The following is a 13,435-nucleotide window of genomic DNA, read 5'->3' as shown; positions in this document are numbered from 1 at the left end:
AAATGAGTGGCTCAGTGAACAAAATATTGAAAATTTTGGGTGCATGGCCAGAAAGCACCCCAGATGCCAATCCCAATGAGAACCTGTGGTCAATCTTCAAGAAGCAGATGGACAAAGGAAAACACAGAAAGTGTGGTAAACTGCAAAGACAAATTAGACAAGTATGGCCGTTCATCAGTCAAGATTTGGCTCTGAAGCTAAAATCAGGGTGAACTGCCAACACTGTGTATATACATATACTGTGTAGCATCTTTACATGAACTTGATGTATCTGCCAACAAAAGTGTCAAAACGTATTAAATGATTATAATTGTACTTCGGTAACCATGGAAACATCTCAGTAAAAGAGCTAAAAACACTGTGAAACCCACATTTGTGTCAGGCTCCTAACTTTTGGTCAAGACTGTATGAAGCCGAGAGCAGTGACGGGCAGCGGGCCTGATCCACGCCTCATTCGCTACACATCCAGCAGGTGGCGCTGCGCTGCAAGCAGAGAGCAGATCTTTCCTGTGTGAAGAAATCATTGGGAAAGCTGTACCCGCAAAGCCCCCAGCAGGGTCCGCACACAAGACGGGGGCTCCGGTGTAACTGCTCTGCTGCCGCCGAGGAAGACATTCCGGAGCCTGCCCCCGGGACACCGAACTCTCGGCACAACATTCCGAAAGCGGCAACAGGTAGGCACCGAGTGTCGTGTGTCATATTACCTCACTGTGGTAGACGAGGTGTGGAGAGGGCAGTCGTGTGGACGATTGTGCCATGCTTTACTCTTCCAGCCTGGCACTGACTCATGCCTTCTTGTTATGTCCTCTGCCAGCCTGTGCAATGCTCATACCCTACAGAGAAGCTGCAATGGGCGTCAACAGGTGGTCAGCGCCCCTCACTATGCGATGTATGGGGCTGTGTACTGTGTGATGTATGGGGCTGTGTACTGTGTGATGTATGGGGCTGTGTACTGTGTGATGTATGGGGCTGTGTACTGTGTGATGTATGTATGGGGCTGTGTACTGTGTGATGTATGGGGCTGTGTACTGTGTGATGTATGGGGCTGTGTACTGTGTGATGTGTGGGGCTGTGTACTGTGTGATGTGTGGGGCTGTGTACTGTGTGATGTATGTATGGGGCTGTGTACTGTGTGATGTATGGGGCTGTGTACTGTGTGATGTATGTATGGGGCTGTGTACTGTGTGATGTGTGGGGCTGTGTACTGTGTGATGTGTGGGGCTGTGTACTGTGTGATGTATGTATGGGGCTGTGTACTGTGTGATGTATGGGGCTGTGTACTGTGTGATGTATGGGGCTGTGTACTGTGTGATGTATGGGGCTGTGTGCTGTGTGATGTATGGGGCTGTGTACTGTGTGATGTATGGGGCTATGCGATGTATGGGGCTGTGTACTGTGTGATGTATGGGGCTGTGTACTGTGTGATGTATGGGGCTGTGTACTGTGTGATGTGTGGGGCTGTGTACTGTGTGATGTATGGGGCTGTGTACTGTGTGATGTATGGGGCTGTGTACTGTGTGATGTGTGGGGCTGTGTACTGTGTGATGTATGGGGCTGTGTACTGTGTGATGTGTGGGGCTGTGTACTGTGTGATGTATGGGGCTGTGTACTGTGTGATGTGTGGGGCTGTGTACTGTGTGATGTATGGGGCTGTGTACTGTGCGATGTATGGGGCTGTGTACTGTGTGATGTATGGGGCTGTGTACTGTGTGATGTGTGGGGCTGTGTACTGTGTGATGTATGGGGCTGTGTACTGTGTGATGTATGGGGCTGTGTACTGTGTGATGTATGGGGCTGTGTACTGTGTGATGTGTGGGGCTGTGTACTGTGTGATGTATGGGGCTGTGTACTGTGTGATGTATGGGGCTGTGTACTGTGTCATGTAGGGTTGTGTACTGTGTGATGTATGGGGCTGTGCTGTGTGATGTATGGGGCTGTGTACTGTGTGATGTATGGGGCTGTGTACTGTGTGATGTATGTATGGGGCTGTGTACTGTGTGATGTATGGGGCTGTGTACTGTGTGATGTATGGGGCTGTGTACTGTGTGATGTATGTATGGGGCTGTGTACTGTGTGATGTATGGGGCTGTGTACTGTGTGATGTATGGGGCTGTGTACTGTGTGATGTATGGGGCTGTGTACTGTGTGATGTATGTATGGGGCTGTGTACTGTGTGATGTATGGGGCTGTGTACTGTGTGATGTATATATGGGGCTGTGTACTGTGTGATGTATGGGGCTGTGTACTGTGTGATGTATGTATGGGGCTGTGTACTGTGTGATGTATGGGGCTGTGTACTGTGTGATGTATGTATGGGGCTGTGTACTGTGTGATGTATGGGGCTGTGTACTGTGTGATGTATATATGGGGCTGTGTACTGTGTGATGTATATATGGGGCTGTGTACTGTGCGATGTATGGAGCTGTGTACTGTGTGATGTATGGGGCTGTGTACTGTGTGATGTATATATGGGGCTGTGTACTGTGCGGTGTATGGAGCTGTGTACTGTGTGATGTATATATGGGGCTGTGTACTGTGTGATGTATGGGGCTGTGTACTGTGTGATGTATATATGGGGCTGTGTACTGTGTGATGTATGTATGGGGCTGTGTACTGTGTGATGTATGGGGCTGTGTACTGTGTGATGTATATATGGGGCTGTGTACTGTGCGATGTATGGAGCTGTGTACTGTGTGATGTATGGGGCTGTGTACTGTGTGATGTATATATGGGGCTGTGTACTGTGTGATGTATGGGGCTGTGTACTGTGTGATGTATGGGGCTGTGTACTGTGCGATGTATGGAGCTGTGTACTGTGTGATGTATGTATGGGGCTGTGTACTGTGTGATGTATATATGGGGCTGTGTACTGTGTGATGTATATATGGGGCTGTGTACTGTGCGATGTATGGGGCTGTGTACTGTGTGATGTATGGGGTTGTGTACTGTGTGATGTATGGGGTTGTGTACTGTGTGATGTATGTATGGGGCTGTGTACTGTGTGATGTATGGGGCTGTGTACTGTATGATGTATATATGGGGCTGTGTACTGTGCGATGTATGGGGCTGTGTACTGTGTGATGTATGGGGCTGTGTGATGTATGGGGCTGTGTACTGTGTGATGTATGGGGCTGTGTACTGTGTGATGTATGGGGCTGTGTACTGTGTGATGTATGGGGCTGTGTACTGTGTGATGTATGGGGCTGTGTACTGTGTGATGTATGGGGCTGTGTACTGTGTGATGTATGGGGCTGTGTACTGTGTGATGTATGGGGCTGTGTACTGTGTGATGTATGGGGCTGTGTACTGTGTGATGTATGGGGCTGTGTACTGTGTGATGTATGGGGCTGTGTACTGTGTGATGTGTGGGGCTGTGTACTGTGTGATGTATGGGGCTGTGTACTGTGTGATGTATGGGGCTGTGTACTGTGTCATGTAGGGTTGTGTACTGTGTGATGTATGGGGCTGTGCTGTGTGATGTATGGGGCTGTGTACTGTGTGATGTATGGGGCTGTGTACTGTGTGATGTATGTATGGGGCTGTGTACTGTGTGATGTATGGGGCTGTGTACTGTGTGATGTATGGGGCTGTGTACTGTGTGATGTATGTATGGGGCTGTGTACTGTGTGATGTATGGGGCTGTGTACTGTGTGATGTATGGGGCTGTGTACTGTGTGATGTATGGGGCTGTGTACTGTGTGATGTATGTATGGGGCTGTGTACTGTGTGATGTATGGGGCTGTGTACTGTGTGATGTATATATGGGGCTGTGTACTGTGTGATGTATGGGGCTGTGTACTGTGTGATGTATGTATGGGGCTGTGTACTGTGTGATGTATGGGGCTGTGTACTGTGTGATGTATGTATGGGGCTGTGTACTGTGTGATGTATGGGGCTGTGTACTGTGTGATGTATATATGGGGCTGTGTACTGTGTGATGTATATATGGGGCTGTGTACTGTGCGATGTATGGAGCTGTGTACTGTGTGATGTATGGGGCTGTGTACTGTGTGATGTATATATGGGGCTGTGTACTGTGCGGTGTATGGAGCTGTGTACTGTGTGATGTATATATGGGGCTGTGTACTGTGTGATGTATGGGGCTGTGTACTGTGTGATGTATATATGGGGCTGTGTACTGTGTGATGTATGTATGGGGCTGTGTACTGTGTGATGTATGGGGCTGTGTACTGTGTGATGTATATATGGGGCTGTGTACTGTGCGATGTATGGAGCTGTGTACTGTGTGATGTATGGGGCTGTGTACTGTGTGATGTATATATGGGGCTGTGTACTGTGTGATGTATGGGGCTGTGTACTGTGTGATGTATGGGGCTGTGTACTGTGCGATGTATGGAGCTGTGTACTGTGTGATGTATGTATGGGGCTGTGTACTGTGTGATGTATATATGGGGCTGTGTACTGTGTGATGTATATATGGGGCTGTGTACTGTGCGATGTATGGGGCTGTGTACTGTGTGATGTATGGGGTTGTGTACTGTGTGATGTATGGGGTTGTGTACTGTGTGATGTATGTATGGGGCTGTGTACTGTGTGATGTATGGGGCTGTGTACTGTGTGATGTATATATGGGGCTGTGTACTGTGCGATGTATGGGGCTGTGTACTGTGTGATGTATGGGGCTGTGTGATGTATGGGGCTGTGTACTGTGTGATGTATGGGGCTGTGTACTGTGTGATGTATGGGGCTGTGTACTGTGTGATGTATGGGGCTGTGTACTGTGTGATGTATGGGGCTGTGTACTGTGCGATGTATGGGGCTGTGTACTGTGTGATGTGTGTATGGGGCTGTGTACTGTGTGATGTATGGGGCTGTGTACTGTGTGATGTATGGGGCTGTGTACTGTGTGATGTATGGGGCTGTGTACTGTGTGATGTATGGGGCTGTGTACTGTGTGATGTATGGGGCTGTGTACTGTGTGATGTATATATGGGGCTGTGTACTGTGCGATGTATGGGGCTGTGTACTGTGTGATGTATGGGGCTGTGTGCTGTGTGATGTATGGGGCTGTGTACTGTGTGATGTATGGGGCTGTGTACTGTGTGATGTATGGGGCTGTGTACTGTGTGATGTATGGGGCTGTGTACTGTGTGATGTATATATGGGGCTGTGTACTGTGCGATGTATGGGGCTGTGTACTGTGTGATGTATGGGGCTGTGTGCTGTGTGATGTATGGGGCTGTGTGCTGTGTGATGTATGGGGCTGTGTACTGTGTGATGTATGGGGCTGTGTACTGTGTGATGTATATATGGGGCTGTGTACTGTGTGATGTATGGAGCTGTGTACTGTGTGATGTATGGAGCTGTGTACTGTGTGATGTATGTATGGGGCTGTGTACTGTGTGATGTATGGGGCTGTGTACTGTGTGATGTATATATGGGGCTGTGTACTGTGTGATGTATGGGGCTGTGTACTGTGTGATGTATATATGGGGCTGTGTACTGTGCGATGTATGGGGCTGTGTACTGTGTGATGTATGGGGCTGTGTGCTGTGTGATGTATGGGGCTGTGTACTGTGTGATGTATGGGGCTGTGTACTGTGTGATGTATGGGGCTGTGTACTGTGTGATGTATGGGGCTGTGTACTGTGTGATGTATATATGGGGCTGTGTACTGTGCGATGTATGGGGCTGTGTACTGTGTGATGTATGGGGCTGTGTGCTGTGTGATGTATGGGGCTGTGTGCTGTGTGATGTATGGGGCTGTGTACTGTGTGATGTATGGGGCTGTGTACTGTGTGATGTATATATGGGGCTGTGTACTGTGTGATGTATGGAGCTGTGTACTGTGTGATGTATGGAGCTGTGTACTGTGTGATGTATGTATGGGGCTGTGTACTGTGTGATGTATGGGGCTGTGTACTGTGTGATGTATATATGGGGCTGTGTACTGTGTGATGTATGGGGCTGTGTACTGTGTGATGTATATATGGGGCTGTGTACTGTGCGATGTATGGAGCTGTGTACTGTGTGATGTATGGAGCTGTGTACTGTGTGATGTATGGAGCTGTGTACTGTGTGATGTATGGGGCTGTGTACTGTGTGATGTATATATGGGGCTGTGTACTGTGTGATGTATGGGGCTGTGTACTGTGTGATGTATGGGGCTGTGTACTGTGTGATGTATGTATGGGGCTGTGTACTGTGTGATGTATGGGGCTGTGTACTGTGTGATGTATATATGGGGCTGTGTACTGTGCGATGTATGGAGCTGTGTACTGTGTGATGTATGGGGCTGTGTACTGTGTGATGTATGGAGCTGTGTACTGTGTGATGTATGTATGGGGCTGTGTACTGTGTGATGTATGGGGCTGTGTACTGTGTGATGTATGTATGGGGCTGTGTACTGTGTGATATGTGGGGCTGTGTACTGTGTGATGTATGGGGCTGTGTACTGTGTGATGTATGGGGCTGTGTACTGTGTGATGTATGGGGCTGTGTACTGTGTGATGTATGGGGCTGTGTACTGTGTGATGTATGGGGCTGTGTACTGTGTGATGTATGGGGCTGTGTACTGTGTGATGTATATATGGGGCTGTGTACTGTGTGATGTATGGGGCTGTGTACTGTGTGATGTATGGGGCTGTGTACTGTGTGATGTATGGGGCTGTGTGCTGTGTGATGTATGGGGCTGTGTGCTGTGTGATGTATGGGGCTGTGTGCTGTGTGATGTATGGGGCTGTGTACTGTGTGATGTATGGGGCTGTGTACTGTGTGATGTATATATGGGGCTGTGTACTGTGTGATGTATGGAGCTGTGTACTGTGTGATGTATGGAGCTGTGTACTGTGTGATGTATGTATGGGGCTGTGTACTGTGTGATGTATGGGGCTGTGTACTGTGTGATGTATATATGGGGCTGTGTACTGTGTGATGTATGGGGCTGTGTACTGTGTGATGTATATATGGGGCTGTGTACTGTGCGATGTATGGGGCTGTGTACTGTGTGATGTATGGGGCTGTGTGCTGTGTGATGTATGGGGCTGTGTACTGTGTGATGTATGGGGCTGTGTACTGTGTGATGTATGGGGCTGTGTACTGTGTGATGTATGGGGCTGTGTACTGTGTGATGTATATATGGGGCTGTGTACTGTGCGATGTATGGGGCTGTGTACTGTGTGATGTATGGGGCTGTGTGCTGTGTGATGTATGGGGCTGTGTGCTGTGTGATGTATGGGGCTGTGTACTGTGTGATGTATGGGGCTGTGTACTGTGTGATGTATATATGGGGCTGTGTACTGTGTGATGTATGGAGCTGTGTACTGTGTGATGTATGGAGCTGTGTACTGTGTGATGTATGTATGGGGCTGTGTACTGTGTGATGTATGGGGCTTTGTACTGTGTGATGTATATATGGGGCTGTGTACTGTGTGATGTATGGGGCTGTGTACTGTGTGATGTATGTATGGGGCTGTGTACTGTGTGATGTATGTATGGGGCTGTGTACTGTGTGATGTATGGGGCTGTGTACTGTGTGATGTATATATGGGGCTGTGTACTGTGTGATGTATGGGGCTGTGTACTGTGTGATGTGTGTATGGGGCTGTGTACTGTGTAATGTATGGGGCTGTGTACTGTGTGATGTATGGGGCTGTGTACTGTGTGATGTATGGGGCTGTGTACTGTGTGATGTATGGGGCTGTGCTGTGTGATGTATGGGGCTGTGTACTGTGTGATGTATGGGGCTGTGTACTGTGTGATGTATGGGGCTGTGTACTGTGTGATGTATGGGGCTGTGTGCTGTGTGATGTATATATGGGGCTGTGTACTGTGTGATGTATGGGGCTGTGTACTGTGTGATGTATGGGGCTGTGTACTGTGTGATGTATGGGGCTGCGTACTGTGTGATGTATGGGGCTGCGTACTGTGTGACGTATGGGGTTGTGTACTGTGTCATGTCGGGTTGTGTACTGTGTGATGTATGGGGCTGTGTACTGTGTGATGTATGGGGCTATATGTAGTGCAGTTTGATTTATGGGGCTGTGTACTATATAGAGCTGACTATATACAAGTACAGTGTATACATTTCACCATATAGAATTGGCTATATACAGTTTATTCCTCTCTTTTGACTGTACATTGTACACATTGCACCCTTTTGACCTCGCTATAGACAGTTTATATATTGCACCCTTTAAATCTGGCTATATTCAGTCTATACACTGGCCCCTATAGAGCTGATTATATAGAATTTATACATTGAACCATGTACATTTGGCTATATGAAGTGTATACACGGCACACAATAGAACAGACTATCTACAGTCTTTACAATGCACCCTATGAAGCTGGCTCTATACAGTTTATACAATAAAATTCAATTAAGCTTTATTGGCAGGACCAAATAAATATTAGTTTTGCCAAAGCATGTGTATAGTGGGGAGTGGGTACTGTAGGAATGATGGATGGGACACCGGGTGGGGACTAAGGAAGTCCATGGCATATCATTGTTGTCTTTGTAGCAGCCTATGGCATGCACTCGCATACTGTGCTGCTCTCTCCACCGCACTCTCTTCTTCCCCCAGGAGGTTATATGTTTTCTCTTCCTCCTTCATGGTGCTGAAATTTGGAAAGAGATCGGATCATCTCTTGAAGTGGTGTCTCTCACTGTAGAGTATTTGGTGCAGTGTAGCAGGAAATGGGTCTCATCCTCCAGGTCACAGTGTAGGCACAGTCTGTCTTCCCTGAACTTGTAGCTCTGTCTGTGCCGGCCAACCTCAATGGCCAGATTGTGGGCACTGAGTCTATACCGGCTCAAGATCTGGCTGTCTCTGGGGTCCGAGAGTTTCTTTGGATATGGAGCCAGTCATTTTCAACTTCTGTGAGATGCTGATCTCATTCTTCCAGTTTCTGACTCTTATACCCTGTACCTTTATAGAGATGGCCATAAACATTATATACACTGCATGCTATAGAGCTGCACCTTGTAGATAATAATAATAATTTTTATTTATATAGCGCCAACATATTTCGCAGTGCTTTACAATTTATAGAGGGGACTTGTACAGACAATAGACATTACAGCATAACAGAAATCACAGTTCAAAATAGATACCAGAGGAATGAGGGCCCTGCTCGCAAGCTTACAAACTATGAGGAAAAGGGGAGACACGAGAGGTGGATGGTAACAATTGCTTTAGTTATTTGGACCAGCCATAGTGTAAGGCTCGGGTGTTCATGTAAAGCTGCATGAACCAGTTAACTGCCTAAGTATGTAGCAGTACAGACACAGAGGCTAGTAACTGCATGAAGTGTATGAGAACATGATGCGAGGAACCTGATTATGTTTTTTTTTGTTTTTGTTTTTTTGAATGGGCCACACAGGGATGGTTAGGTTAATGCATTGAGGCGGTAGGCCAGTCTGAACAAATGAGTTTTTAGGGCACGCTTAAAACTGTGGGGATTAGGGATTAATCGCATTAACCTAGGTAATGCACTCCAAAGAATCGGCGCAGCATGTGTAAAGTCTTGGAGACGGGAGTGGGTGGTTCTGATTATTGAGGATGCTAACCTGAGGTCATTAGTGGAGCGGAGGGCACGGGTAGGGTGGTAGACTGAGCCCAGAAAGGAGATGTAGGGTGGTGCTGAGCCATGGAGTGCTTTGTGGATGAGGGTAGTAGTTTTGTACTGGATTCTGGAGTGGATGGGTAGCCAATGTAATGACTGGCACAAGGTAGAGGCATCGGTGTAACAGTTGGTGAGGAATATGATTCTGGCAGCAGCATTCAGGACAGATTGGAGCGGGGAGAGTTTGGTAAGAGGGAGGCCGATTAGTAGAGAGTTACAATAGTCCAGACGAGAATGAATAAGTGAGACAGTAAAAGTTTTTGCAGAGTCGAAAGTAAGAAAAGGGCGAATTCTAGAAATGTTTTTGAGATGCAGATAAGAAGAGCGCGCCAGTGATCGGATGTGGGGGGTGAATGAAAGCTCGGAATCAAGGATGACCCCAAGGCAGCGGGCATGTTGCTTGGGAGTAATGGTGGAACCACACACGGAGATGGCAATGTCAGGCAAAGGTAGGAAAGGTAGGTTAGTAGAGGGAGAAAACACGAGGAGTTCAGTTTTTGACAGGTTCAGTTTCAGATAGAGGGTGGACATGATGTTACAGACAGCGGTAAGACAATCACTGTTGTTTTCTAAAAAGGTCGGCGTGATAACAGGAGAAGAGGTGTATAATTGGGTGTCATCAGCATAGAGATGGTACTGGAAACCAAATCTACTGATTGTTTGTCCAATAGGGGCAGTATACAAAGAGAAGAGGAGGGGGCCTAGGACTGATCCTTGAGGAATCCCAACAGTAAGGGGAAGGTGAGAGGAGGAGGAATCAGCAAAACATACAGTGAAGGATCGGTCAGAGAGATAGGAGGAGAACCAGGAGAGAACGGTGTCCTTGAGGCCGATGGAGCGGAGCATAGTGAGGAGGAGCTGATGATCCACAGTGTCGAATGCTGCGGAGAAATCAAAGAGAATTAGGATGGAGTAGTGACCATTAGATTTAGCTGTTAGTAGGTCATTAGAGACTTTAGTGAGGGCAGTTTCAGTAGAGTGTAAAGAGCGGAAGCCAGATTGAAGAGGGTCGAGAAGAGAGTTATCTGAGAGATAGCGGGTAAGACAGGAGTGGACCAGGCGTTCGAGGAGTTTAGAGATGAAGGGAAGATTAGAGACAGGTCTATAATTAGCGGCACAGTTTTGGTCGAGGGAGGGTTTTTTAAGTAATGGATGTATGATGGCATGCTTAAATGAGGAGGGAAAAATACCGGAAGTGAGGGAAAGGGACTGGAGGAGATGTGACGGAATGGGGTCACTGGTGCAAGTGGTCGGGCGAGAAGATGCAAGGAGCCTGCTTACTTCTTCTGTAACTGGTTCAAAGTCAGAGAGTGAACTAGATGCAGTGGGGGAGGGAGGACAGTGTATGGTATGAAGAGATTGGGAGATGATTTCCTGTCGAATGTGGACAATTTTTTTCTTTGAAGTAATTGGCCAGATCGTCAGCGCGGAGATCTGTGGTTGGGGCCTGCTCTCTTGGGTTGAGTAGGGACTGGAAAGTGTCAAAGAGACGTTTAGGGTTATTTGACAGTGAGTTGATGAGGGTGTTGAAGTAGATTTGTTTGGAGAGGTGAAGGGCAGAGTTGTATGTTTTTAGCATGAACTTATAATGGATGAAATCTTCGGGTAGATTAGATTTTCTCCACAGACGTTCGGCGCACCTGGAGCACCGCTGCAGGAAACGTGTTTGCAGCGTGTGCCACGGTTGTCGCTATCTGTGCCGAGTTGTTCTATGTATAGGAGGTGCCGCTTCATCCAGGGCACTTTGCAGGGTTTCATTGTAACGCTTCAGAGCAGAATCAGGACATGAGATGGAGAAGATTGGGGCCAATGAGGACTGCGAGTTCTTCATAAGTTTCTGGGTGTTAATGGCCTGTATGTTTCTATAAGTGTGGAAAGTGGGGGTGACCTGAGCGGGGTGGCAGTTCTTGATAGAGAATGAAAGAAGGTTGTGGTCAGAGAGCGGGAGAGGGGAGTGTGTGAAATCATCCACTGAGCAAAGCCGGGAGAAGACCAAGTCAAGGGAGTTTCCATCTTCATGCGTTGGAGAGCTAGTATGCTGCGAGAGGCCGAAAGAGGAGGTTAGAGATAAAAGGTGAGAAGCAGATGGGGAGAGGGGAGAAACAATGGGGATGTTGAAATCACCCATAATAAGGGTGGGAGTGTCACAGGAGAGAAAGTGTGGAAGCCAGGTGGCAAAGTGATCCAGGAACTGATGAGAGGGGCCGGGAGGACAATACACCACCGCCACTCGCATGGAGAAGGGGACGTAGAGTCTGACAGCATGGACCTCAAAGGAAGGGAATACAAGTGAGGGTACTTGGGGGATAACTTGGAAGGTACATTTGGGTGAAAGCCTCCACCTGCTCTGTTGTCTGATCTTGGGGTATGAGAAAAGTGTAGTCCACCATATGAAAGAGCAGCAGCAGCGGTGGTGTCTGACTGCTGGATCCAGGTTTCAGTAAGAGCCAGGAGATTAAGAGAGTTAGAAAGGAAAAAGTCATGAATGAAGGAGAGTTTATTACACACAGAGCGAGAATTCCAAAGGGCACAATTCAAAGAGACAGAAGGCATGCATGGAATATTAATAAGGTTAGAGGGGTTTCTGGGTGTAGCAATTGGGAGGTTTGACTGGCTAAAACATGGGGGACCGGGGTTGGGAGAGATGTCTCCAGCGACTAGGAGAAGGAGAATAGAAAGAGTGAGCAGATGTTTAAGTGATTTGTGAGAGTGTCTCTTGTGTTGGATGGTGGGACTAAATGGATCTGCGCTGTTAAGCAATGTGAACAGAGCATGAGTGCTATACATAGGAAAGGCAAGGACAGAGGGGCCGATATGGATGGAGTGTAAAGAGTTTATGCAAGGGCGGTGAATGTGAGTTAATGCAGCAGCCAGGATATAGATTATACAGATACATATGGTGAGTATTTGTTCTGTTTCAAGTGAATTGTGAATAGATTTAGATTGTCTTACCTGTCTCCTGCCCTGTCTAACTGCCATGTTATAACTGCCGAATACTTAGAAAAAAAATACTTTGAATAAAAGTACACGAATAAGTGCACGAATGCACCCCTGCACGAATGCATCCCCAAACTCTGGCGATACGTAAACTATACGTAGATCTTGCTATATGCAGTGTAAACGCTGCACTGAATTTATTAGGCTATATACAGTATATACACTTCACCATGTAGAGAGAGTCTTTTCATTACACTTTATATTACCCTTTAGCCCTAGCTATATACAGTATACCATATAGAGATGTCTATATAAAGTCTGGACATTGCACCCTTTCGAGCTGGCTATATACCATCTGTACAGTACACACTATCGATATGACTATATACAGTCATAGAATCATACAATGTTAGAGATGGAAGGGACCTTAAGTGTCACCGTGTCCAACTCCCTGTTCAATGCCAGTGCAGTATTCACTAAACCCTCTCAGACAGATGTCTGTCCAGCTTGACTGAAGACTTCCATTGAAGGAGAACTTGCCACCACTTGTTGCAGCCTGTTCCACTCATTGATCACCATTGATCATCATTGTCAAGGTTTTTTCTAATATCTAATCTGTATCTTCTCCCTTTCAGTTTCATTCCATTGCTTCTCTTGTTTCCATTTCTAAATGAGAATAAGGATGATCCCTCTACAATGTGACATCCCTTCACATATTTCTTGACTGCTATTAAGTCTCCTCTTATCCTTCTTTTTTGCAAGCTAAACATTTCCAGATCCTTTAACCGTTCCTCGTAGGATATACTTCGCAGTCCACTCATCAGCCTGGTAGCTCTTCTCTGTTCTTGCTCCTGTTTTTCAATATCTTTTTTAAAATGTGGTGCCCAGAACTGTTCACAGTATTCCAGAT

At 47.1% G+C, this 13,435-nt stretch overlaps 1 protein-coding gene across 3 annotated transcripts in view; it reads left to right on the top strand.

Moving 5' to 3' along the window:
* Positions 1 to 434: 434 nt before the first annotated feature.
* Positions 435 to 13,435, top strand: part of ANKRD6 (ankyrin repeat domain 6) — a 331,467-nt gene continuing 318,466 nt past the window's right edge. For 2 of the 3 annotated variants that reach the window (XM_077289733.1, XM_077289728.1), the window contains exon 1: positions 435 to 674. The gene's annotated coding sequence lies outside the window, so the exon portion shown is untranslated. The remainder of the gene's footprint in view (positions 675 to 13,435) is intronic. The other variant, XM_077289729.1, reaches the window with a different exon arrangement.

This window comes from Ranitomeya variabilis, chromosome 2 (genome assembly GCF_051348905.1).
Source record: "Ranitomeya variabilis isolate aRanVar5 chromosome 2, aRanVar5.hap1, whole genome shotgun sequence".
Taxonomy (NCBI): Eukaryota; Metazoa; Chordata; class Amphibia; order Anura; family Dendrobatidae; genus Ranitomeya; species Ranitomeya variabilis.
Note: the sequence above shows the minus strand (reverse complement) of the source record. Positions and strands in the feature narration are given on the sequence as shown.